The following is a 25,919-nucleotide window of genomic DNA, read 5'->3' on the forward strand; positions in this document are numbered from 1 at the left end:
TGGCTGCAGCCATTTCAGGCATCCCCTCTGCAGCAGCCTCCGTCACTCCCCATTGTCTGGCAAATACCAAGGCAGACAGGAGCCACCACTTATTGTCACATTTATTATGCTGCCACTTATGTAGCATTTACTGCATACCTGGCACTATTTCAAGCATTTCGGTTTTATATAAATATGTTATTATTATTATTTTTTCTTCCAGATATGAGTCCCTTGCTGGTGCAAATGGTTTGCAGTCGACTACTAACCTAACGGTTGGCAGTTTGAGCCTACTCAGCGGTGCAGCAGAAGAAAGACCTGGTAGTCTGCTTCTTAAACATTACAGCCACGAAAACCTTATGGCACAGTTCTACTCTGTAACGCATGGGGTGCCACGAATTGGGATCGGCTTGACAGCAACAGGCTTGGGTGCTTTGGTTTAAGGATACCGAGGCATAGTTAATGGTGGATCTGGGATTCCAACCCTGGCCACCTGGCTCCCAAGTTCTTGCTTTTGATCGCTTAGCTATATTGTAATTTCAAGGGGGTTGGGGAGTGGGAGGCAGTGTGTACTGGAGCCTCTTGTCCAGTAACACTGTGCTTTGTCTAGTTAGAGACGGATTCACAAAAGAAGTGATTTTGTAGAGTTTTAAAGATAAAAGAGTCATTAGTGCAGGCATGTTAAAAGCACTGACCAAAGGCCTAGCTGGAGACCTGAGAGCAGTGCAGGTGGACAGAGGGTGAGGTTAACTCAGCTGGATGAGGACGCAGACAAAAAGCAGGCAGGAGATGAGGCGTGGCAGCCTAGGCTGAGGCCCAGGGCTGGGAGCTTGGGTCTGATCCCCGAGGAAAGAAGGTGCAGACTGACCTGGGCGGGAGCAGGAGGGCGGCGATAAGGTTGAAGTCCTGCTTGACCAACGTGATGTGGGGTGAATTGGCATTCTTACAGGAGTCCTGCTGAACTTCATTCATTGCTTTCACAACCAAAGAAAGTCGGTTTTGTAAGACAGGTGTCCCTACGATACTGGCCTGACTGTTTACTTCTGCTTCAGTCCCCGAGCATATGAACAAATACTTCAGGCACTGTAACGAGCAGAAACTTGAGACAGAGCTTATCTTGTAATGCTGGGTTTTGCATCATACCCAGGGTGTGGTGTTACTTTAGAAGGCAAGTTAAATAATTACGTGTTTACAGATGGAGCAAACAGTGCCTGCGCCCTGAGAAGGCTCAGCTCTACACTCTGAGAGCCCAGTGGTTACATGGTCTTGGTTTTGCTGTTGGACCATGGCAAAACAGATTGAGCTAAATTATTCAGTTGGGCAGCAGGCTCAGTACCTAAACGTGTCAAATGGTCTCCCTCTCTGTCTCTGTCTCCCTCTCTGTCTGTTTCTGTCTCCCTCTCTGTCTGTCTCTGTCTCCCTCTCTGTCTGTCTCTGTCTCCCTCTCTGTCTGTCTCTGTCTCCCTCTCTCTCTCTATATGTAACCAGAAAAACCAGTTGCCCACAAGTGGACTCCGACTCAAGGCAACCCTATGTAGGTCGCAGTAGAACTGTGCTCCATAGGGTTTTCAATGGCTTATATTTCAGAAATAGATCACCAGACCTTTCTTCTGAGGGACCCTTTGATGGACTCGAACCTCCAACCTTTCAGTTAGCAGCTGAGTATGTTAACTGATTGTACCACCTTGGGTCTCTCTATGCACACACACACATACACACACACACACTTATTTTAAATATTTATGTGTCACCTTGTATTTAATCATAATTATTTACGAAGTAGCCCAGGGAAGCTTTAAAGTGTTAAATGAATCCATTTCAATTAAAGTTAATTCAGGCAAGCTCAGGTCAGGGAGCCACCCAGTGCATCTTCTCTTTGCTATATCTGATCTATTAAATATAGTTCTTTGTGTTTTTTGTTTTTATGTTTTAGATGCTTCCTAACTACATAATGGAGAGAAAAAAATGAGAGTTAAAAGCATTAGGGTCACCTAAACTGTTTTCTGCAGGAAAAAAAAAAAGCAAATTAAATGGTTTATCTTCTTTATTCTCTTGCTCTATTTCTGTTTCTTTCTCCTGGGGAGAGAGATTGGAACTGTGTTTGCCTCTCTGTTCTGAACAGGGTTTGTCATACTACTGTCACACAGTAAATGTGTGTAAGCATTGGTAGTAATGATCCTCAGCCCACACCTCGGCCTAACCTCTGTTTCCTGGATTTATTGTTGTTGTCGTTAGGTGCCACTGAGCTGGTTCCGACTCATAGCAACCCTACGCACAACAGGACAGCACATTGCTCAGTCCTGCACCATCCTCAGAATCACTGCTATGTTTGAGCCCATTGTAGCAGCCACTGTGTCAGTCCATCTCATTGAGAGTCTTCCTCTTTTTCATTGACCCTTTATTTACCAAGCATGATGTCCTTCTCCAGGGCCTTGTCCCTCCTGATAACATGTCCAAAGTAGGTGAGTTAAAGTCTTGCCATCCTCACTTCTAAGAAACATTCTGGCTGTACTTCTTCCATGAGAGATTTATTTGTTCTTCTGGCAGTTCATGGTATGTTCAATGTTCTTCACTAACACCATAATTCAAACACATCAATTCTTCTCTGGTCTTCCTTATCCAATGTCCAACTTTTGCATCCTTATGAGGCAATTAAAAATACTGTAATTTGAGTCAAGCACACCTTAGCCCTCAAAGTGAGATCTTTGCTTTTTAACACTTTAAAGAGGTCTTTTGCAGCAGATTTGCCCAATGTACTTCGTCATTTGATTTCTTGACTGCTGCTTCTATGGGCATTGATTGTGGGTCCAAGTAAAATGAAATCCTTGACAACTTCAATCTTTTCTCCAATTACCATGATGTTGCTTATTGGTCCAGTTGTAAGGATTTCTGTTTTCTTTGTTGTTATTGTTGTGAGGTGCTGTCGAGTTGGTTCTGACTCATAGCGACCCTATGCAGAACAGAACGAAACACGAAACACTGCCCGGTCCTGAGCCATCCTAACAATCGTTGTTATGCTTGAGCTCATTGTTGCACCCACTGTGTCAATCTACCTCGTTGAGGGTCTTCCTCTTTTCTGCTGACCCTGTACTCTGCCAAGCATGATGTCCTTCTCCAGGGACTGATCCCTCCTGACAACATGTCCAAAGTATGTAAGACGCAGTCTCGCCATCCTTGCTTCTAAGGGGCATTCTGGTTGTACTTCTTCCAAGACAGATTTGTTCCTTCTTTTGGCAGTCCATGGTATATTCAATATTCTTCGCCAACACCACAATTCAAAGGCGTTGATTCTTTTTCAGTCTTCCTTATTCATTGTCCAGCTTTCACATGCATATGATGCAATTGAAAATACCATGGCTTGGGGTGAGGTGCACCTTAGTCTTCAGGGTGACATCTTTGCTCTTCAACACTTTAAAGAGATCCTTTGCAGCAGATTTACCCAATGCAATGCATCTTTTGATTTCTTGACTGCTGCTTCCATGGCTGTCGATTGTGGATCCAAGTAAAATGAAATCCTTGACAACTTCAATCTTTTCTCCATTTATCATGATGTTGCTCATTGGTCCAGTTGTGAGGATTTTTGTTTTCTTTATGTTGAGGCGTAATCCATACTGAAGGCTGTGGTCTTTGATCTTCATTAGTAAGTGCTTCAAGTCCTCTTCACTTTCAACAAGCAACGATATGTCGTCTGCATGTTGCCTGTTAATGAGTCTCCTTCCAGCTTCTCGGATTATTTGCTCAGCATACAGATTGAATAAGTATTGTGAAAGGATACAACTTTCATGATTATAAACCACCTTGTTCTGTTCAAACAACTGCCTCTTGGTCTATGTACAGTTTCCTCATGGGCACAATTGAGTGTTCTGAAATTCCTATTTTCATAATGTTGTTCATAATTTGTTATGATCCACACAGTTGAATGCCTCTGCATAGTCAGTAAAACGCAGCTAATATCTTTCTGCTATTCTCTGCTTTCAGCCAAGATTCATCTGACATCATCAGTGATATCCCTCATTTCAGGTCCTCTTCAGAATCTGATTTGAATTTCTGGAAGTTCCCTGTGGATGTACTGCTGCAACTACTTATGAATTATCTTCAGCAAAATTTAACTTGCATATAATATTAAAGATCTTGTTTGATAATTTCTGCATTCTCTTGGGTCATCTTCCTTTGGAATAGGCACAAATATGGATCTCTTCCTGTCAGTTGGCCAGGTAGCTGTCTACCAAATTTCTTGACATAGAGTGAGCACCTCCAGCACTGCATCGGTTTGTTGAAACATCTCAGTTGGTGTCATGGATTGAATTGTGTCCCCCATAAATATGTGTCAACTTGGTTAGGCCATGATTTCCAGTTTTGTGTGGTTGTCCTCCATTTTGTGATTGTAATTTTATGTTAAAGGCATTAGGGTGGGATTGTAACACCCTTACTAAGTTCACATCCCTGATCCAAAGTAAAGGGAGTTTCCATGTGGTGTAGCCTGCACCATCTTTTATCTTATAAGAGATAAAAGAAAAGGGAGGCAAGCAGGGAGTGGGGATCTTATACCACCAAGAAAGCAGGGCTGGGAGCAGAGCATGTCCTTTGGACCCAGGGTCCCTACGTGGAGAAGCTCGTAGTCCTGGAGAAGATTGATGAGAAGGAAGAGGACAGGGAAAGCTGTCCCCTGGAGCTGACACCCTGAATTTGGACTTTTAGCCTACTTTACTGTGAAGAAATAATATTCCTCTTTGTTAAAACCATTCACTTGTGGTATTTCTGTTATAGCAGCCCTTGATGACTAAGATAGTTGGTATTCTGCAATTTCTGGAGCCTTGTTTTTTGCCAGTGCCTTCCGTGCAGCTTGGAATTCTACCTTCAACACCACTTGTCCTTGATCATATGCTATCTCCTGAAATGCTTGAATGTTGACCAATTCTTTTTGGTAAAGTGACTTTGTGTATTCCTTCTATCTTCTTTTAATGCTTCCTGATGTTTTCAAGAACCAATGCCCATAGAATCCTTCAGTGTTGCAACTCAAGGCTTCTTGGTTTATTGCGCTTAGATAATTTCTTTTCTATTTTTCATTTTGATAGCTATCTGATTCAAGGCTTTTTAAACACATTTGAAATACGGCAATCACATGCTACTCTAGCTTGATAACAAACCAAGTCATCAAACGTTGACTTGTCCTTTCCCTCCTCATTTCAACTACTATTAGTTTAAGCTGAAGGGCTTTGAAATTATTGGCTTACTTGGGCTACATGTCACTGCTGTCCAGGGATGGATTACCCAATGAGTAAGGTAAGCAAGTGTTCAGGGCATCAACAAAACAGGGGCACCAGTTGTCCAAAGCAAAGATCCGTAGATGCCACGCAGACAGGACACAAACAAAAGCAAGCATCGAAGTAAAAGGGAACTGGCGGGGCACTAAACGAAATTGATACCATTTTATAAATTTTGTATATAATAACAATTGTATTTTCCTTTTCATTTTGGACTGACCAGGTATAACCTCACATTCAGTTCTCTCGCATCAACCAAGTAAGAACGCACCGGTGGCACACTAATCACATGACTCGTGACACTGGTCCTGTGCAAAGCAAGCCAAAATGCATCTTTGGATTGAGCGTGCCCTTGTGTTTGTATCACGCTCTTTGCGATCGCTCTTGCCCCTGTCAGGTATCAGCAGTAGTCCGCTGAACTGTGAAGATGCAACATCAAAGGATGGGAAGTGAGTGCGCATGTTTTTAAGCATTATTTCAAGACAGAAAACACTTGTGGAGGTGTGCAAAGGGCCCACCAACAAAATCATACAAAAAACAAATGAAATTATTTCCAGCTGCCTTGTAAATTCTATTTATTTTGACTATCTCAAACTTGAAGAACACAATTACATGTCCCAAATCAATTTTTTTACTTACTAATTTTCAAATTTTATTGCTATTCCCAAGAGAGGCAATCCCACTGAATGTGGAAATTATCTAACAATATCATTAATATCACACGCAAGTAAAAATTTCACTGAAGATCATTCAAAAGTGGCTGCAGCAGTGTATCGATCGACAGGGAACTGCAAGAAATTCAAACTGAACTCAGAAAAGGACTCCAAACCAGGGATATCATTGCTGATATCAGAGGATCCTGGCTGAAAGCAGAGAATACCAGAAAGATGTTTATCTGTGTTTTATTTACTATGAAAAGGCATTCAACTGTGCGTATCATAACAAATTATGGATAACATTGCGAAGAATGGGAATTCCAGAACACTTAATTGTGCTTATGAGGAACCTGTACATAGATCAAGAGGCAGTTGTTTGAACAGAACAAGGCAATGCTGTGTGGTTTAAAGTCAGGAAAGGTGTGTGTCAATCTGTATGCTGAGCAAATAATCTGAGAAGCTGGACTATGCGAAGAACAAAGCATCAGGATTGGAGGAAGACTCATTAACAACCTGTGTTATGCAGATGACGCAACCTTGCTTGCTGAAAGTGAAAAGGACTCGAAGCACTTACTAATGAAGATCAAAGACCACAGCTTTCAGTATGGATTATGCCTCAACATAAAGAAAGCAAAAATCCTCACAACTGGACCAATAAGCAACATTGTGATAACCGGAGAAAAGATTGAAGTTGGCAAGGATTTCATTTTACTTGGACCCACAATCAATACCCATGGAAGCAGCAGTCAAGAAATCAAAAGATGCATTGCATTGAGCAAATCTGCTGCAAAAGACCTCTTTAAAGTATTGACAAGCAAAGATGTCACCTTGAAGACTAAGGTGCACCTGACCCAAGCCACGGTGTTTTCAATCACCTCATATGCATACAAAAGCTGGTTGACAAATAAAGAAGATCGAAGAAGGAATGATGCCTTTGAATTGTGGTGTTGGAGAAAAATATTGAATATACCATGGACTGCCAAAAGAACGAACAAATCTTGGAAGAAGTACAACCAGAATGCTCCTTAGAAACAAAGAAGGCAAGACTATGCCTCACATACTTTGGACTTGTTATCAGGAGGGATCAGTCCCTGGAGAAGGACATCATGCCTGGTAAAGTCAAGGGTCATTGAAAAAGAGGAAGACCCTCAATGAGATGGATTGACACAGTGGCTGCAACATGGGGATTAAGCATAGCAGCAATTGTGAGGATGGTGCGGGGTGGGGCTGTGTTTTGTCCTGTTGTACATAGGGTCGCTATGAGTTGAAACTGACTCGACAGCACCTAACAACAACAACACTACGGTGACAGTAATCTTATGACTATATGGTTTTTGGAGTAGCTAAGGGTTTGGAATAAATTCGATCTAAAGTAGATGAAGTATCAAGAAGTCTTTGGGGTTGAATAAGGGCTAATGAAGGTATTGAGGACAGAGTAGCTACTGAAAAGAAATGATGCTGAAAAGAAATGATAAGAAATTAAGGAGAAGGCCACAAATGGGCAAGATTCTTTATTCATATATTTCTAGCACTTGTTACAGGTGTAGAAAATCTCCTCATTATCAATATTAGTCTTGCATCTCAGCCAGCATTTTATCTTCCAAATAGAGTTACTGTCTGTATTCAAAGATGATAGTGCGTTGATGGCATTGTGCTACCCTTGTTATCCATAATAGGTTGAGTGTGGCTAAAAAGATAGACCCAGAACCAGCAGTTCTTTCTCTAATATCCACATATAGAGTTTGGTTTTATTTTGCAGCTACTAAAAATGCTTCTCTGCTAACAAAAAAGTCAGCAGTTCAAATTCACCAGTTGCTCTTTGGAAACCCTGTGGGTCAGTTCTACTCTGTCCCATAGGGTCTCTATGTTTCAGAATCTACTCAACGACAAAGGGTTTGGATTGATGCTTTTGAGGCATTGTGGTTCAGTGATAGAATTCTTGCCTTCCATGGGGGAGACCCGGGTTTGATTCCCAGCCAAGGTACGTTACACACAGCCACCACCTATCCTCTGTTCTCTGAGATCATTTACACAATGGCCCTGCCCTCCAGACCCTAGGTACTGCCACAGTCTATGAATTCTGAGTAGAGGCCCTTAGGCCCTGGGCTTCAGCTCCACATTCCAGGCCCACTAGAAAGGCAATTCTACTCCCTCAGCTTTGGGCAGCTGTATTCTCCTAGTCCATCTCAGTGACAACTCCACCTTTGAGATTGAGACAGCTCTGCTTCCTGTGTTCTTTTCTCTTCAGCTCCTGCTTCCTGGTTCCTTGGTCTCTCGGCCCCTCAGGCCTCACCACCCGTGTCTTCCCTGCTGGGGCAAGTATTCCAAAGCTCTTTACCAATAAGTGCCTGGAGGCACCCCACTGTACCAGTAAACTTCAGCCAGAAGACACTCAGCAATCTCACTCTATAGGACAGCAAGCCTAGCTCCACCTGTAAGTGCTCAGAGGCACCCCACTCTGCCAGGTAGCCTACTACGCAATGACACTCAGCTGTCTTTCGGTCCATAGCCTGGCTCTAGTGCTGTCTCGTGCTGGTCTTCTGGTTCTGCTGCTGCCAGTTATCTTCTGCTGCTGGTTCTCTGCTGCTGCTTCTGACCATTCATGCCATCTCCAGTGTAATGGGTCTGGTCATTTCCTTCTGTGTCCTAACCAGTATTGTCTTTGATGTCCATAATTTCATCATCAGTCTCTTCAAGACAATCTAGGCTTTTATTATTAGGTACTTTAAAACTCTTCCAGCCTCTACCCATTCACAGCTTCAAAACCAATTCTACATTTTAGGTAGCTATTAGAGCAGCACCCCATTCTTCTGGTACCAAATTCTGTCTCAGTTATCTAGTGCTGCCATAACAGAAATACCACAAGTGGATGACTTTAACAAACAGAAATTTATTCTCTCACAGTGTAGGAGGCTAGATGTCCAAAATCAGGACACCAGCTCCAGAGGAAGGAATTCTCTTTCTACCAGCTCTGGGGAAAGGTCCTCGTCATCAATCTTCCTCTGGCCTGGGAGGTTCTCCACACAGGAACCCCTGGTCCAAAGGACACGCTCTGCTCCTGGTGCTGCTTTCTTTTTGATATGAGCCCCCCCGCCCCGTCTCGCTAATCACTTCTCTCTTTTATATCTCAAAAGAGATTGACTTCAGGCACAACCTAATCTTATAGATTGAGTCCTGCTTTCCTAACATATCTGCTGATAATCTCACCTCCTCAATATCATAGAGATAGGATTTACAACACATAGGAAAATCACATCAGATGACAAAATGGTGGACAATCACACAATACTAGGAATCACGGCCTGGCCAAGTGACAGACATTTTGGCAGGGGCACAATTTCAATCCATGACAGCTGAATTTTTTGTTTTCCCGTGGGGCTATCTAAAACCTCAGTTCTTCTCTCTTTAAGAAAAACTGCTTTTTGCACCTGGGCTTTTTAGTAACCACTCTGAGCAACTTTAATATAGTGTGTGTATTTGAAAAATACACTGAAAAATATTTTTATTTTGATTGGTATAACAAGGCCTTAAGAAGCAGACCCTTTAAAATTATTTTAAATTCCCTCTCTAAAGGATCCTATATAGCATGCAAAAGACAGGGATATGAAAATGTAATAATTTCTCGCCTCTTGATGGTATTATTAAATTAGGTCATAATGATCCTTCAAAGAGCTTTATTCTGATTAGTTTACAAATAAGTCCTTACATAAATTAAATAGTCTAAATATTCCCAAGAATTAATGAAAGTGAATTCCTTTTGATTTAAAGGCAGTTTCCAAGCAACTTAAAAAAAAAGCAACTTAGGTGAGACTAAATATAAAACTGGGATGAATATAGATGGTTAAAAGAAAGTTAGAGAAAAGTTAAATAGACAGGGATGGAGGCTGTTGGAATAATCCAGGAGAAGGATAATGTTTGGACCAGAGCAATGAAATAGAGAGATGCTCCAGTCTAGGAGATGAGAGGAGACCAGAGGAGAGGATGGTCACAGAAGGCAGACAGTATGTGTATATGTGTGGGGGGAAGTATTAACTGATGGGTTGTTTGTAGCTGAAACTTGGGTTGAGGGAAGGGGAAACTAGAGAGAAAAGGGTTGTTTGATGTAAGTTACATGAGACATGTTTGTCAAATCAGAAGAAATACCAAATTTTCTTACAATTAAAATTTATATGTCAATAATGTTTACCTGATATTAGACAACAAGCACATATTATGTTATAAATTATTATTTCATTTGTTAATTGAAATTTTGTTTCCTTTGAAACTAACATCATCAAAACCAATAGTTTCAACTGAAGAATTTATGCATAGAATTTTTATTACTACCCAGATGTTTAGAAACTTGATAATCTTGGTGTATTTTTAGTATATTCTTACTACTTAATACTATGTCTTAAGAATACTGTATGTTGTATACATATATGAAGCTCTTTGAAAATAAGGCTAATAATTATGTTTAGATATATTTTCATCTGAAGTTTTTTTTTTTTTTGGAATTGACTTTATTTGACTCTACATTAGTTATGTAATTAATTCACATCAGATCTTTCACTTTTAAGAATTATTATAATAAATTAGCCATAGCCATTTTTGTTTGTCATCTGCAGATAAATTTAGCTTTGCTGGTTCATTAAAAATTCTCAACCAAAATATTTCAACAAAAATGGATTATATTGGACTTATAAAATGTCCCTGTGCAACAAAATTAGAAAAAGTTAAATCTTGGATTCATTTATCCCACCTTAAGAGCCTTAAGTCACCTCCCTGGACTTGTCAGCCCTACAGAGACTTAAAAATCACATTGAAATGTTCTCATGACCAGAAGCAGATGACATCTGAAGTAGACAGCTAATCCCAAGATCGCAGATCAAGACTTCATGCATCTTGCTGAAATTTTTGGACTTTACTTTATAATTGTAGCTATTCTTATGTTATTAGCCTTGCTCTATTGTGGTCTCCTTCCTTGGTAATTTTATTCATAATTAAGGTCTATTTAAGTTTTATGATTTTTCTTTCTGTGATTACCTGTAATGCTTAGAAAGGAAATATGTTTGTTAGACTAGCCTGATAAATAGCTAATACTGGTAATTTGGTCAAGTGCTGGATCTGTCATCCTGCCCCATAAACTGCACATGAAAATTCAAGTCAACTGACTTATGAACCTTATGCTTGGGCATTGCCCTGCCTGGATAGTTGGAACATGACAGGTCAATATACTTTAGGTAATCTAGGAGTCTCTAAATGTCCACTCTTAGAATGAAAGTCTATACATTGGACTAATGATTTTAACATCCTTATTTGTCACAAAAGTGATGCAGACCCTTTAAAAATAGGCAGATCAAATGAAATATCAAAATCCTGTAGCTGGAAAACCCAAATTGTAATGGGCATTACTCACAGCCTTTCTACCCAGATATGGTGTCCCTCAACTCAAGAAGTCTGCTTGCAAAGTATCTGCTACTATGGCTCAACTTGCTGATGGTATAGCAGCTGAACAAAAATCTTTACAAAGCTTGTTAAAGTTGTATTAGACAATAGAATATCTCTTGATTTCCTTTTAGCACAACAAACAGGGGTATGTGCCATAGCTGATACCTCTTGCTGTTTCTGGATAAACACCAGAGAAGAGAGGGAACAAGGTGTCAAGAGAATTCACCAGAAGACTGCCTGGCTACATGTTTTCCCCAAACCTAATTCTCCTTTTCTTGATACTTTTAACTGGTTACTCAGTGATTTTAGTTCTTGGATTAGATGTACACTACTAACCATCTTGATATATTTTTTTTATTACTAACCATCTTGATATTGTTCATAACTGCCATACTAATTTTTAGGTTAATTAAATATTGTCCGAAGTGTTTTTCTCATGCTTTTAATCAGGGTGCTATTTCTATCCTTATGAAAAGGATAGTATACATACATGAAACTACTTTTTCAATGAGAATAATTTCACCCCCTAATGTCGAATGCCTAATGTTCTGACTACACCCTATCTTACAAGTAAGTTTAATCATCTTAATTGTTATAACATTTGTTTTGAATTTAATTAAATATTATATCCACTACTTTTAACTATGGTTTATATAACCATGAAGTGTATTATACATACTGATGGAACCAATTTTTCTGATGGATTTGTTCTCATGCCTTAGCATAGTCTATTTAATGCATGTCACTTGTTACTCTTAATTCAGTCCTACTCTTCCTTTACCCTAGGTTACCGAACACAGAAGCAGAGGTCTAAGCTGTAGCATGGCAAAAACGAGAGACAAGATGGTGCCTGCTTACCATTTATAAGTCTGGGGTCTTAAAAATTCACCAAAGTGAGAAGCCATCTAAGGAACTGAATAGTTAAGCCCATGCAGAACAAGGCACTCTTAAAATAGTGATTGAGGAATCTTCACAGGGATTCTTGATCAAAGGGGGAGGGGGAGGGAGATTATGTAAGAGTGCTCTTAAAATCTCAGGTAAATGACATGTGTAAAACGGCTGAGCTTGGGTCTGACACCAACTCCATTTTACTTAAAGAATGTACTTCTTTGCCCAGCAACAGCTGACCTTTGTACAGACTTAATCTAAAAGCTAAAGAAATGTTTTTCTTTATGATAAGAATATTCCAGGAGAAACATGACAAAAAAAGTTCTGTTCTCAGGAGAAAATGTTTATGCAGAACATTATCAGAAGGATGCTTGCGCAGATTGCCCCCAGAAAGTCTGTGACAAAAAATGGATTAACTGACATTGTGAAAAATTTACCTGTGACTCATGTGTAACCCCCAGCCCTCATATATAAAATCCCTTTCATCTTTTAGACTTTGGAGCACTTGGTATTTTACCTAGTGTTGCCCCAGCTTCAGCTGTAGCAAATCCTCAATAAAACTCTATTATTTCTCCCCTTACAGAGTTCTATTATTTTACACTTTGACAATGCTGATCATGTTTCACTGGATCTTCCAGTCTAAGATGAACTAGGAAGAAAGGCCTGGCAATGTACTTCTGAAAATCAGCAAATGAAAACTCTATGGATCACAACTGTCTGATTCACAATAGACCGTGGGCATGGTACAGAATCAGGCAGCATTTTGTTCAGTTGTGCATGGTGTTGGGGGCTGACTCCACAGCAGCTAACAATAACATCAATGCTTATATCACCTGTCACTTTTACTGTTTCTGCAAACAACTGGTTTTCTTTGCAATCCTACGTTAGTTTAGATCTTCTTAACCTGGGCTCCTGTGAATTTCAGGGGATTTTTGAAGTCTTTGCAAAATTGCATGTACATGAGCATATGTGCATTTGGGGGAGGATACTGGCCCAAACAAAGTGATTACACGCCCCCCCCCAAAAAAAAAATCCCCAAGGACTTCTGCTGAGACTCCCTTGAACATGGAAGGAATTAAAATGACTTCATGTGATCAAAAATGGCCTAACACAAACACTGAGAGGTCCCCAATACCTATTTGCTTCTGCAGCTTTAATACTTCCAAACATTCTTGTTTCCTCTAACAAACAATGTAATGGCTGAGTCTCTTTGGCAAGGTTTTCACAGTTTCAGAGCAGCTCTGTGTGACATAATCCAGAGTCTGGTTGAATGGCCTGGAGGATCTCTGGTGAGTGTATATGGAGACTTTGTACTTTCTTCTTTGTCCCTAGAAAGCGAATCCCCCCTCCACCACCACCCAGGAAGCCTAAAATATCAGAGAATAAAGTTTCCAGGGAAACAAATGAAAATTAACTTTGACACTAGCAACCTAAAAGTGTGAAGCAAAAGAGACAGAATGAGAATTTTTTTTTTTTTTTAAGAAATGAAGGAAAAGTGCTTCTTTTCCAGCATTTATTTCAGAAGAGAATCAATCCTTTGTGCTGGGCTTTGCCTCCAGGCCAGTGGGGAGCCACAGGGCCACACCAGAAGGCGAACGTTGGCTCCATTCACTCTCTTCCTCCCCTTTTTCTCTCTGTCTCTCTTGCTCCTCCCCTCTCTCTCTTTCTCCTTCTGTCTCACATACACACACACACACACACACACACACACACTCATTTTAAAAAGGTGAAATTTTCATTTTATCACTAGTTGCAGGATTTAGAATATTTTAAGGAGATATTGATCATGATAAGTCTAGATTGGGAAAGGAAGTGAATTTTAGCTGAAACTGACTTGAAAATACAAAAAATTCTGTTTTACAAAAGGAGAGGAAACAGAATTTGTTGAGTCTCTGTCCAAAGCTACTGTTGAGCTTTCTGTGGAAGCCAAAAGTTCAAAGTTTACTCATTTAATGAATTATTATATAATGCATATTAGATATTGGATATGGAGGCTACCCTCTAGAAGTTTACATTCTTGTCTGGGAAGTAAGACCTCACATATATGAAACGGAAACCCTGGTGTTACAGTGGTTAGGTGCTATGGCTGCTAACCAATGGGTTGGCAGTTCAAATCTACCAGGTGCTCCTTGGAAACTCTATGGGGCAGTTCTACTTTGTCCTATAGGGAATCTATGAGTTGAAATTGACTCAAAGGCAGCGGGTGAACTGTAGTAAGAGTTCTAGAAGGAGAAGATCAGAATGAGCTGGCAGAAAGCACCTGAGAGTGAACAAATATTAAATGGCCATCACTAGGAAAATGGTTAAACAAGGTGATGCTTTCAAATGAATGGAATACTACTCAGCATGTGAAGATAATGAGCTAAATCTCTGTGTAGTCATGGAAAAGTCTCAAAATTATTGTTGAGTGAACAAAGTAATTTGATGAATATGTACGGTATTATGCCAAATATGTAAAAAACACATAAAATACCATCATTTATTGTGTGTGGGTATGTTTTAAAGATCTGGAAAGAAACACATTGAAATCGTGGTCATGGTTCCTTTTGGGGAGGGAGATGTGACCTGGACCTGGATGAGGGTGTTGGTCAAAGGCACCTATAATTTTATCTCCTTTGTGCTCATTTTGATTGAGTCCCACTCTGGTGACTGGGAAGCTGGAGGCCCAGCTTTCTTCTGCAGAATGGAGTTAATGGTTTTGTAAATATCCTGCCTTCTTCCTAATATACCACATGAGAGGGCACTATAGAGGTCCAGAGAGCTGGGTCTCTTCCATTTTTTGAGGCTGTCAGCATAGTAAAAAAATGAATAAATGCCAGAAGAATGTTACAACCAGCACAGTACATTTTAAATATTTATATTTAGCCATTAAAGTTGTGCTATAAATCCTTCTTCAATCCTGTCAGTGATATCATCAGAAGTCTACATTTTAAACCTTGGGCTGGTGCCACTCCTCCTGTGCTCCCCCAAGGACTGTACTGTCTGTCCCCAGGAGCCAGGAGGGGAACCTGCACACAACAGGGTGGACAGAGAGCTGATGGCGGGAGGGCCTGAGAAGGCAAGTCCTGGTGCCTTCAGTTCTTTCCTCCAGGGTGTAGATTCTCTCCTTGGCTTGGCATTTGAATCTCTAGCTTCTCTCCTGCAAAATGGGTTTAGTTTCAGAATTAGGCAGTTGTTCTACTACTATCTTGAATGAAGAAAATTTTACCTTTCCAATCCCTCCCCTCCTCTCTCTCTCTTTCTCTTCCACTGTCGAGGGCATTTAAGGTCAAACCCGCTGTCAGTATACACCCTGGTGCCTGCCCAGCCCCACCCTGCCTCCCCCATGCCAAAAGGAGAGAATTGGACCAAATGTATCATTACAGTTTAATAGACTGTAAAATGCCCAATGATTTTATGTTTTAAATAGAAACTGCTCATCCTAAGGAAAAGTTTCGAAGGGGCGTAAGATATTAAAATGTGTATCTATTGCACTTTATAGAAGGGAAATGGCTCTCATTTTAAAGTTTCTACTATTTCTACTCTTGGTGAAATTCTCGCATAAATATCTGGAGATGTTAATAGCTTTAGCCAATTATAAACACAACTTTCGAAATGTTTTGAAAAAGTTCATCCCTCCAGTCTCCCTGTTTTTAATATCCTATTGAGTATGTGTGTGTAATCTAAAGCTTTTTCATTATGAAAGCACTACCAGCCACTTGAAAGAATATATTCATCCAAACAAATGCACTCCAAAGCGCACCAAGCGCTAATGCACATTTTACTGGATGAAAAGACAAACAATATAATTATACTGGAATTTCAGAGAATCAAAGGTAGTAAAATGAAGTTTACACCAGAGCCCAGGGCAGAGTTTGTAAGTTAGGCATACACGCGTTCATTTTTCCAAGCTTGGAAAGTTGGCTAAAATGAGCTGAGTGCCACTTCACTAGACTAACAAAAAGGAAAATGTCTATCAGTTTTTCTTTTGTTCTTTTCAGGTCCTGTTCAAATATACACTGAGCCAGCAGGTTCACCAGAAGGCTATTGAGTATTTGCTGGAACACATTATGCAGGGTAGATTTCTTCTGGAATGTTGCCAAGGGTTTTTTATGCTTCTGTGGTAGGCATTTCTTGAACATTGTCATTTAGCCAAGCAAAGAACATTTGCTTAAAGGATAGAAAATGTTTAAAACTTCTTGTTTGTTTAAAAGCAGGTTAAATAGCAATACGATCTCAGGGTAGGGCAGAAAACACTTATTTCTCTGGGTGATCTGATCTGGTTATTTTAATTTTTTCCTTTAAGTAGATAGTTTTTCCTGAAATAATTATATATTAATACTATCTTTTAGAAGGTATCCCCTTGTGCCTTTTTTTCTTTGATGTGACTAACTGTTTCTCAAAATTGAATTTTTATTTCAGAGATGTCTTGCCTGTTTGTGTACATAGAGAAAATTCAGAGGTGCAGAGAACATGCTAAAATAGAATTTCTTTTTCACTTTCAATTCCAGAGCTATGTCATAAAAAATAAAAAAGGAAGATGTGAACATGTCTTTCAATTAGAGCAGATAAAATATTTTCAAAATATTTCAAATTTTGTTACAAATTCCAATTTAAAATTTTGACACAGAAAAAGACAATATATAAATATCTCCTCAGAAATTATTCTGTAGTGAACAGTAAGATATGATCACAAATCACCTGCCTTTAACCAAGTTTCAATTAGCAGTACCATGGTTCTAGTCGCACTCTCTGTTATCTCCAGTGACGTACAATAGCTCTCTGAATGTGTGATCTTGGGTAAGCTATTTAGCTTCTCTGAGCCCCAGTGTCCTCATCTGTAAAATAGAAACAATAACACAGCTCGCAAGACTGCTGTAAGAATTAGAGGTGTCTGTAAATTAAAAAAAAAGAAAAAAAAATTTTTTATTTTGTAAATTATCTTAAAAGTGACTACCATATTTTAAGGGCTACAAAAAATATTATTTCTCGTCTTGTTTTCTCCAATCCACTTCCCCAGTGTAAGTCAATCTGGAGGTTAAAATAGGCAAACACAGATCTACGTTAGGATGGTGTTGTTTAAGTGTTAGGCCATTTCTGGCTGCTTCATTTTATATGGCACTTTAAATATGCATGTTTCTATAAACATTCTTTAAACAGAGCAAATTTGTTTTTATTTTGATGAAGGTAGGACTGATTTCGATATCATATTTGGAGAACTAAATTATACGCAGAAGAAATTCGTTTCTGAAGAGCTAACTTTTTCGTGAAAATGTCCTCAGTGAAAAGTAAACACGATGTTACCTTCTACTCAGTATTTAAATGAATCCATAAAGGGGGAAAAGTAGCAATTCTCCTTTTTATGCCTAACTTCTACGGAATTTGCTGCTGCCTGAATTCAAGTTGGGGCTGTGATCTTAAACTTGGCTCCCTTCAATTGAGTTTTGTTGGGTCCTTGGCATGTTCCCACCCCGAACCTCCCATCTGAAACATGCACCTGCAGTTCACATTACTCAGTCCAGATAGCTCTGAGCTTCCGGGCTGCTCAGGTGCCCTGAGGTTCAGGCTATAGACTTTTACCCCACAGTTTCTTGGCCAGTTTAGACACTGCGAACATTGGGTGGTGCAGTTTCTGCAATTCTGTTTTGGTTCTTTAAAAGCAGCTCTTCCCCCACCCCTGGCACATCACCATTTCTCCAAGGCACTCATTGTGAGATGGGAAGGCTGGTGCCTGTCATTTGCATTCCAGATCGAAACTAACAGAATTTAGATCCCCCCCCACCCCGCCCCTTTGTTTGGTGCCATGACAGACAAAAGAGGATATGAGATGTATTTATTCTTTTGTAAAATGCAGAAGTCTCTCAATTCCAGGAGATGTGAGTTGTTGGTGTAAACTGTAGCCCCTATTTTTAATACAGATGTAGAAAGTATGAATTTGGAGGGAATGGTGGGGGAGGGGAGGTAGTGTGATAAAACTCCATCTCTCTCATTTGTCCTGAGGCCTTGAATTCTTAGAAAGAACATATAAAATGGCACATAAAAATTCCCAGCCTTTGGAGCCAAGAGTTTGTGCTGTATGTGTGTGTTATAAATTTTGTAGCTACTACATACAGGGTTAGGCATATGTGACTCCCTGGGCCTTAGCTTCTGAGGGTCTTTGCCCTGTATGCAGGTCTTCCCCCTGTATGCTCTTTCAAAGCAACTATGCCTTATTGAAAAAAAAAAGGGCCAAGATATTTGAGTAAAGAAGAATGTTTTTGTCATTAGCTACCATTGAATTGCCCTCAACTCATGGTGACCCCATGCACAACAGAACGAAATGCTAGCAATACAAAAACCACCACGGACAGACAGGTGGTGGCTGAATGCATTGACTAGGAATCGAACCTGGATCTTTCCATGAAGGGCAAGAATTCCACCACTAAACCACCACTGTCACCAAAGAAGAATGGATCTGATAAACAAACTGATGGTGGTGCCGTTGTTGTGTGTCGTCGAGTAGATTTTCGACTCATAGTGACCCTGCAGGACAGCGTAAAGCTGCCCCATAGGGTTTCCAAGGCTGTAAATCTTCACGGAAGCAGACTGCCACATCTTTCTCTCATGGAGTGGGAGAATCCATGGGTCAATGTAATGTCTTCTTTGACACATTGAGGTCAATGTTAAGTATGAAAATTTATGAGTAGTCAGCAAGAGCAACAGCATTTCTTCCTGCCCTTGTCTCTTCCCCCATTTCCTTCTTCCTCTTTTCCTCTCTTCTCTCTTGCATTGGGGATGGGGCTCATCATCTTCAATATGTTCATGATGTGATAAAGCATGAGGTGAACAAATACAGATTGCCCGGAGTGTTAAGTGCTATAGATCCAGCGGCTGTTGAGTCAATTCTGACTCATGGCAAACCCAGGTGTGAGAGAACAGGGCTATGATCCGTAGGGTTTTAAAAGGACTTCCTTCCGAGGCTCCTCTGGGCGCATTAACTGTTTGCATCACCAGGGATTCCAGCGCTATAGGGTCTGCATCTACCACCAAAGGGAATTCAGGAGAGTCAATCCAGAAAGGCTTCACCGAAGGGGTAACTGAGCAAACAGGAAGTGCGAAGGCAGAGGTGGGGATGGGACTGGACCGGACGCATTCAGGCAAAAGGAAACAGCCAGTGAAAAGTAATAACAACAGTGCCTGGCACTTGCTGAGATTTTATTATAAGCCAGCCATTCTGCTAACTACTTTATATGGATTATCTCATTTAATTCTCACAAAAAACCTTTGAGGCAGGCCTTATCCCCATTTTAATCAAGAGAAAATTGAGGTAGAGCAAGGTTGTATTACTTGCCCACAATTGCATAGCTAGGAAGAGGTAGAGGCAGGATTTGAACTGCAGGTGGCTGATCAGAGTCTAGGCTCTTAACCCCTTGGCAGAAAAGATCTGCCCTGCTTGGGGAATATCAAATAGCTTGACGTAGTGATGAGAGCCCTGCTTGCTTCCTGAAGGCATGGTGGGAGATAAGGGTGGAACAGTTGTTAGAGATCTGTGAGACTTGCAGAGGAATTTGAACTTTATAGAGAGTATAGGAAAAATTGCTGAATTTTCAGCCGGGGACCAGTATGTTTCTTAATCACAAATCTGGTCGGAATTGGCAACTGGAGTCTTTTTGGGGGTAGTGGGAATGGGTGGGTGGAATTGCAGTGATTCTTTTTTACGCCTTTGCTTTTATTTGTACAGAATCAAAATTTTTCCTATATCTTTAATTTTCTTCTAGGCATGTGTGCGTGTGAGAGAGGTAACTTGTGATGGCCTGGGCAGTGGGGGCGAGGGTGGGGTGGGGAGCATACTTACAGGCAGGAGAACCATTAGGAGGCCACTGCTATTCCATGTGAGAGATGGTGATGATGATGATAGCTAATATTTGCTACTGTATTCTCATTTAATCCTCGCAATGGCCCCGTGTGGAAACCCTGGTGACGTAGTAGTTAAGTGCTACGGCTGCTAACCAAAGGGTCAGCAGTTCGAATCTGCCAGGTACTTCTTGGAAACTCTATGGCACAGTTCTACTCTGTCCTATAGGGTCACTATGAGTCGGAATTGACTCGATGGCACTGGGTTTGGTCTTGGTTTGGTAATGGCCCTGTGAGGTAGACAGTTGTTCTCATTTTACCAATGAATATACTGAAGCTCTCAGAGGTTAAGTAGCTTATCTAAGGTTACACCATAGGTAAGAGGCAGAGCCAGGGTTTGAATGCAGATCTGGCTGATTTCAGATTTTTAGCCCTTAAACTCTGACAACATGCTATCATGAGGTAGGTGTGCCCAGGGAAGCATAGGATTCTGAAGGTGCCATCCAGGTGTAGAGATGTCTGGGAAAAAAACATTATAAATATACACATTTGGAAACTTGGAAGTTAATGGGGAACAGATGTGTAGAGGAAACTGGGCTGAGGATGGCATCCTGGGGACCACTCTGAGGAAGAAGAGACTGAGAATGGGAGACCCTTGCAAGCAGAGATAGGAATGAAGACCCTACTCCTTAGCCCCACCATTTATCAACTCTGATTGTGAACAAGTCATTTTCTTGGCATCTCAACCTCTGCACCTGTAAAAACGAAGAAAATAATCCATCATCCAATCTGACTTCACAAGATTTTGTGATAATCGGTGAGTTACTGCCCATAAAGTGCTTTAAGAACTCCAAAGTTCTTCACAATATGATGTGTATGAAGGCAAGGAGGTGGCGGTGGAGGGGTCTATGACCAGCCAAGGGAGCCGGTGGTGCCAGGGAAACCCAGCTGTGAGCTTTTTAAGTATAAAAAGAAGGGAGTTACTAGATGTTCCTGTGAGTTGGGCCAGAATGGAAATCCTGGGGGAAATAATCCCCTAAAACAGATTCAAAAGGTAGGACAAGAGGAGACAGAAACAGGAAAAGAAAAACTGTGAGGAACTTAAGAGATCAGTGCCATGGATGGAGCCCCTGTCTGGGTGCGTAAGTCAGGGACTTCTGTCCCACCTCCGACCCTAACAGTTAAGAAACCTTTTGCACATGGCTTCTACTCTCTGGGCCTCAGTCTTCTCTGTAAAAATGATGCAGTTGGTGTAGTTTAGCCCACCAGTGCCAAGTGGGAATGACAAACACTGCTACGTTTTACCCTGGGTCTAGGGCTATATGGAGGTCCCTGGGTGGCACAAACAGTTTGTGCTCAACTACTAACCTAAAGGTTGATGATTTGAACCCACTCTGCGGCACTGTGGAAGAAAGGCCTGGTGGTCTGTTTCTGTGAGGATTACAACCAAGAAAACTCCACAGAGAACTTCTACACTGTAACAGATGGGGTCACCATGAATCAGAATTGACTCGACGACAGTGGGTTTGATGTGGTTTAGAGCTACATGATTGGCAGTGGTGGTCCAGTGGTAGAATTCTTGCCTTCCGTGTTGACGACCTGGGTTTGATTCCCGATGGATGCTCCTCGAGTGCTGCCTCCATCTGTCTGTCAGTGGAGGCTTGCATGCTGCCATGATGTTGGACAGGTTTCAGAGGAAATTTCAGACTAAAAAGGACTAGGAAAAAAGGCCTGGCAATCTACTTCTGAAAATCAGCCAGTGAAAACCCTATGGGTCACATTATTCAATCCTATTGTCCATAGGATCGCCATGAGCCAGGCTGACTGATGGCAGCTAACAGGAACATGTTTATATGGAACGTTGGGGGAGAATGGTGGAAAGGCGGAAGGAACAGGTGTCAGGATGGCTGAGCGGAATGAGCGGAATCCGTTGCCTTTGTGCTGTGAGGGAGGTGCTTCATCCGGGCCTTGTATTTGCCCTCTCCCACCCTGGCCCTGAGGAACCAGAGAATCACAATCCAGGGAACACAAAAGGGTCAGAGGAAAAGCCTCTCTGGAATTCTGGGAACAGAAGGTAATTACATGTAAGATGTCAGCCGTTTGACCCTGAAGCTCTGGGGCCAACCTGGGCTCAGCTGGGAAAAGTCCCTGCTTTGTGAGGAGGCTGAAAGAGAGCACCCTGGGAGTGGCAGGAAGAAGAAAAGTGACTCCCAGGGTCTGGGCCAAGGAAGGGTTTTGGACAGGAAAGGGGATTCACAACAGGGCATGCTTGAGAGGAATTGTTTAAGGCTTTAAACCCTTGCCAAACCAAGTAACGTGAGACAGGAGCTATAAGTTACTTCAGCTATATATAGTGTATAACCTGAAATTGCCTCCCCTGTCGCACTTGTATTTTTGAACTTACTGCTTGTGCTCTCTGGATGGAGAGGGGGAAGGGATTCCATGGGGACAGACAAAAGTGGGGAAGCACTGGCTTTGATGACCACATTTCCTCCCGTTTTATGCCTGGGGTGTAACCAGAGACCAGTGTCAACAAGGAATCTGGCTTAGGAACGGCTTTTGTTTGCGGCTCTCTTTGGGGCGTGACTGGCCTTTTCAGAGGTCAATGAATTGTTAATTGTGTCATTTCAGGTTCTGCTGAGCCAGGGGAAACCCTGGTAGCGTAGTGGTTAAATGCTATGGCTGCTAACCAAGAGGTCGGCCGTTCGAATCTGCCAGGCCCTCCTTGGAAACTCTATGGGGCAGTTCTACTCTGTCCTATAGGGTTGCTATGAGTTGGAATTGGAATTGACTTGACGGCACTGGGTTGGGTTTGGTTTTTTGGCTGAGCCAGGGTAGGGGGTACTTTTGAGGGGCAGACGAGAGAGGGACAGGTGGTATCAGTCAGGCATCTAGAAGACTCTTGGTTTGTCTTTTCTGTAAGGCCAGACCTGGTCACTCACAGCAGAACAGAAAGTAGAGGTGGATTTGGATGTTAATGTCTGAATTTGCAACTGCAAATGATCTGTGGCAAATCTCCAAAATAACATAATATCATAAATTCAGAGGGGGCAAAAAGCAATAAAACCAGTTATTTGGTATGCTAGATTACATTTTTTCAGATACCTACTTGTGGCCTGTGTAGTTAGGCTCTGTGCCCTGGGGAAGGATTTGAAGCTGGGAGATCCTAAAGATTGGAGCTTCTTATTCATTTTTGATCTACTTTTGCCCTTCCTCACCCAGGGCTTAAAAATACTCATTGGCACCCAGTTGTTCCCACTTATAGAGGCCCTATAGGACAGAACAGAACTGCCCCATAGGGTTTCCAGTGGGGCTTGGTAGATTCAAACTGCCAACCTTTTGATTAGCTGCCAAACGCTTAACCACTGCACCACCAGGGCTCCAGGGCTTAGCAAAGGGTCTACATTTATTCACTCAACAAAATAGAATAAAATAGGACAAAAATCTATGGGCTATCTATCTTATTCCAGCCATTGTTCCAAGTGCTGGTGATACATAGATGTACAAAACAAACAAGCACTTGCTGTCTCAGAATTTATAATTTACTGGATTCAGAGGAGGCAGACAAAAATGAAATAATTTAATATACTTTATAGGGAGTACCTGGGTGGTACAAACAGTTAATGAGGCACTCAGCTGCTAACAGAAAGGCTGGAGGTTCAAATCTACCCAGGGGCACTTTGGAAGAAAGTTTTGATGATAATACTGCTGAAAAATCTGCCATTGAAAATGCTATGGAGCACAGTTCTACGCTGACACACATGGGGTCACCGTTAGGTGGAGTTGACTCAATAACACCTGGAAATATACTGTATAACATATCAGGTGGTAAGACGTGTTATGAAGAAAAGTCAAGTGAGGTACATGAGATAGACAGGGACTTTTATCTTTGGGGAAATGAAGTTGGAGCAGAAGTCAGGGAATGAGCTTTGAAGCTAACTGAAAGATGGGTGTCCAAGGCAGAAGAAAGAGTGTTCCAGACAGCGTGAAGGGAAGAGAAAATTAGGAGGTGAGGTCAGAGGGAAATTGGAGGCAGAGGCAGTGCAGATCTTGTAGGGCTTGGTGGTTCCTGCAAGAACTTTGAATGTTGCCCTGAATGAGATTGAAAGCTGGTGGAGGGTTTTTGTCAGATACCAGACAAGATCATTCTGGCTTCTGTTTTTAAAATGAATTGTAAGGCCAAGGATGGAAGCATGGAGACAGGTTACGATAATCCAGGAAAGAGATGATGGTGACTTGGACTAAGGACTTAACAGATTCTAGATATTTTGAAGGAATAGCTGGAGAGATCTGCTGATGGCTGGAATGTGGGGTTTACTGGAAAGTGGCAAAGATGAGACAAGGTCTTTAGTCTGAGACACTGGAGGAATGGAGCTGTTGTTATGGAGATGGAGAGGTTTGTGGTTTTGGAATTGTTAAGTCTGAGATGTTGAATAGACCATTGAATATGTGAGTCTGGAGTTCAGGGAAGAGAATGAGATTAGAGATATAAATTTGGGAGTAGACAGTGCATAACAATACTGAACACTATGGAAGAAGTCGCTGGGTAATGCAATGGTTAAGCACTGGACTACTAACTGAAAGGTTGGCAGTTCAAACCCACCCAGAGGCACCTCAGAAGTAAGGCCTAGCAATCTGCTTCTGAAAGGTCACAGCCTTGAAAACCCGATGGAGCAGTTCTGCCCTGTGTACACGGGGTCTCCATGAATCAGAATCAACTCGATGGCAACTATCAACAACAATGCTATGGAAAAGCATATAGGTAGAGAGGAAAAGCAATCCAGGGACTGATTCTTAAGGCACTCCAACATTCATTGGTTAGGGATATGAGAAGAAACCAGCACAGGTGATTCCAGTGGGACAGGAAGAGGACCAAGAGAGAGGGAAAGATGCTGTTTCAAGGTGGGAGTGCCCAATTGTGTTAGAGGGGACTTAAAATTAATCTTTGAGTTTGGAGCATGGAAGTCATTGCTGAATTTCACAAAAGCAGTTTTAGTGGAATTGTGTAATGAAAGCCTAATTGGAATAGTTTCAAAAGAGAATGAAAAAAGAGTAAGTGTAGATAGTGGCTATATAGACAATTCTCTCTAGAAACTTTATTATGAAGAAGAGCAAAAAAATAAATGAATAAATAAATAAATAATAGAGGCAGTTGCTGGTGGGAGAAATAATCACTTTTTAATGTGGCCCAGTTACATAATTCCTTCCTGAACAAGGCAGCTCCAGAGGAACGCTAGGCATCTATCCTATGACTCTCCTACTGGGCTGCCAAAGACTCCACACAGCATCCATCTGTCACAGACACCTCTAGCCCCATTGGATCTGCCAGATCACCTGAGCCAAGAGTGCCTTGCATGGCAGCCTGAGTCTGCTGCAAGCCCTCTCTTGTTCTGGGTCTTACTCAAAACTGCACGCCTCTAATACCTAGGTCAGAGCAGTATTCCTAAATACTGTGCATGTTCTCCAAAATCCAAAGAGGCCCATCAAGCATTGTGTCTTTTTTAGCAAAACCTTTGGTGGTGCAGTGGTTAAGTGCTACGGCTGCTAACCAAAGGATCGGCAGTTCGAATTCGCCAGGTGCTCCTTGGAAACTCTGTGGGGCAGTTCTACTCTGTCCTATAGGGTCGCTATGAGTCGGAATTGACTCAACGGCACTGGGTTTGGTTTTCTGGTTTTTTAAGCACAGGTATAATAGCTTGCTCTTTGCCTTATAGAGGATGTGCCTCCCGGCAGGACTTAGACCACTGGACCCTGTTATGAACTGAATTGTATCCTTCCAAAATGTGTTATAAATCATAACCTATTTGGGAATAGGGTTTTCTTTCTCATGTTAATGAGGACATACCAGTGTAGGGTGTGTCTTAAGCCAATCATTTTTGAGATATGAAAA

The sequence above is a fragment of the Loxodonta africana genome, chromosome 5 (assembly GCF_030014295.1).
Source record: "Loxodonta africana isolate mLoxAfr1 chromosome 5, mLoxAfr1.hap2, whole genome shotgun sequence".
In the NCBI taxonomy this organism is placed as follows: domain Eukaryota; kingdom Metazoa; phylum Chordata; class Mammalia; order Proboscidea; family Elephantidae; genus Loxodonta; species Loxodonta africana.